Genomic DNA, 2,409 nt, shown 5'->3' with positions numbered 1-2,409 from the left:
GTGGGTTGTGAGGCCTTACACTACTGGCTTCTCTGGTTCTGAGATTTTGAGATTTGGACTGAGCAATGCTACTAGCATCCTTGAGTCTCCAGCTGGCAGGCCACCTTCTCAACCTCCATAATCATGTAAGCCAATTCCCCTATGTACCCTCTCATATATTTCCTTAGTTTGTATGGGTTCTGTCTCTCCAGAGAATTCTCATACAGAACCCTTGTAACATGTAGTATGTTGTCAAGTCTTTGAAGCTCACTCCAACCCTCTCTACAGCTCCCTGCCTTTGTGCTATGAAGCAGAAGGTGGGATTAATGAAAAACTGGCTGTTCATTGAATGTGCTACCCACATCCTCCCTGGAGCTGCTGTTGGGTGCAGGGAAAGCAGGGAGAAGGACAAAGTTGTGGAAAATATAATCTCCCAAGTGAGTTTATCTAATCTTCCACCCACATATTCCTGTGTCTTTCCAGTAGCTTCATACAACTAATCAGGTTATTTTGTGCCTTTTACTATAAATGGGTCTTTTTTTAAAAAAAGACTGTTTTCCAGCTAATTACTGTAGTTTTCAAGGAAGGTAATTTTCAGCATACTCCCTTGGATTTTCAAGACACTGAAAGCAAGTCCTCCATAATATTTCTTGATCATCTAGTTTTTAAATGAAGCACATATAAACCAATGAACACCACAATCAACCATTTCTACTCTGCATCATAAGGAGAATTTTTTGCTAATGTCATTTAATTGGCAACAATGAAACAAAAAATTAATTCCTCCAGCAAGTTTTGCCAGATGGGATATCAAGATACCTTGCCAAGAACAAGGACCCTAATAAATTTCTAAGGCAAATAATCGGTGTACTAACCCAAACAGGTATATATCCCAAGTAAGCAAATATCAATGGTAAAAAGGAATTTCATTTTTTTAAATATCTGTCAGCTGTGTGGAATTAGTGGGTAATATTCAACTCACCTCCATCATGTCCTATCCAAGATCTCTTATTACTTTTTCCTAACAACTATTTCAAATGAAAAAACTAGTAGCTAGTTCTGACCTAACCTGGAGATAATAAGTTCTGCAATTCTGCTTTTTCATCATTTTTACTTTCCTCCCTAATTTGCATTAGTCTTGGCACACAGATGACATATTTACCCACTTATTGTTTTCATTACACTTAAAGTTTTTCATTATGTACTCTCCGCTTTTACAGAAAAATAACATTTTCAGTGGCAACTTTATATCAAATTCAGTTTTGATACTTTGCAACTCTTAAACAGATGGAGTGTATCACAAACCATCAAGCTGGTATTTTTTAAATGCATACCCTACCCTAAAAAGCACAGCTTTGAGGGACCTCAAGCAATAGTTGGTACACTATGACTGGTGGGCAAAACCTAAACTACTGCCTATTTTTTAAAAAATATTTTTTTCATAACTTCATTTATTTTTATGTGGTGCTGAGGATCAAACCCAGTGCCTCACACATACTAGGCAAGCGCTTCACCACTGGAGTGACAACCACAGCCCCATTGCCTAAAAATAGTCTTATTAAAACACATTCACCTTCATTTATGTATAGTCCCTGGCTATTTCTGCATTATAAGAGATGAGTAACAACAAAGACTATATCCAATAAAGCCCAAGTTATTTACCATTTGACCCTTTCCTGAAAAACAAACTGCTGACCCCTCAATGAAAATTTTCATAAAAACTATAGCATTTCAATCTGTGCTACTGAATACTCAGCAAGATAAAATTTTTTGAAAAGTAAATTACTTTGTAAAGTCAATGCTAAACAGTGGGAGCCCCACATCAATGGGAATGGATAAATAGGAAAATAATCAAACTAATTATTGACTCTGAAGTTTGATTAGCTCAGTCATCTTTAGTCAAGAAAAATAAAGAACAGAGGGTTCTGTTTATTTCCTACTCGACAATAAAGAAGTTCCAAGCAGGTTTGCAACCTTCAGAATAACCTAAATTAAAACCAAAAGGATCCCATATGCACTGATTTTAAACGGTTTTTAAAACTCTCAGACAAATATATAACAACAGTAATTTTTCTGGAATGGCTACTCTGAAAGTATTTTTAGAGCATCACAAAGACTGGCAGGATAATTCCTTTTTTTCCTTTCTAGTCACAGGAAGCTCATTACAGATCTAACCTTAACACAGCATTTCAGTTTTACTGCTGTAGGGTACTGAAGAGCATAAGCCACCTATGGCTCACCTTGCCAGCACAACAGAAAAAATTATGGTAAATGTGACCCTTCTCAAACAAAATTTCATCTATGACTTTTTTTGGGGAAGAGGCTCATACTTTATTTTGTATAGTTCACTAGCATAGCATAAAAAACAAAAAACTTCACACACATGGAAATATAAATAATTACCCATCAGAATAATGGGTATAATCTCCC

Source organism: Callospermophilus lateralis, chromosome 15 (genome assembly GCF_048772815.1).
Source record: "Callospermophilus lateralis isolate mCalLat2 chromosome 15, mCalLat2.hap1, whole genome shotgun sequence".
NCBI classification, from domain to species: domain Eukaryota; kingdom Metazoa; phylum Chordata; class Mammalia; order Rodentia; family Sciuridae; genus Callospermophilus; species Callospermophilus lateralis.
Note: the sequence above shows the minus strand (reverse complement) of the source record.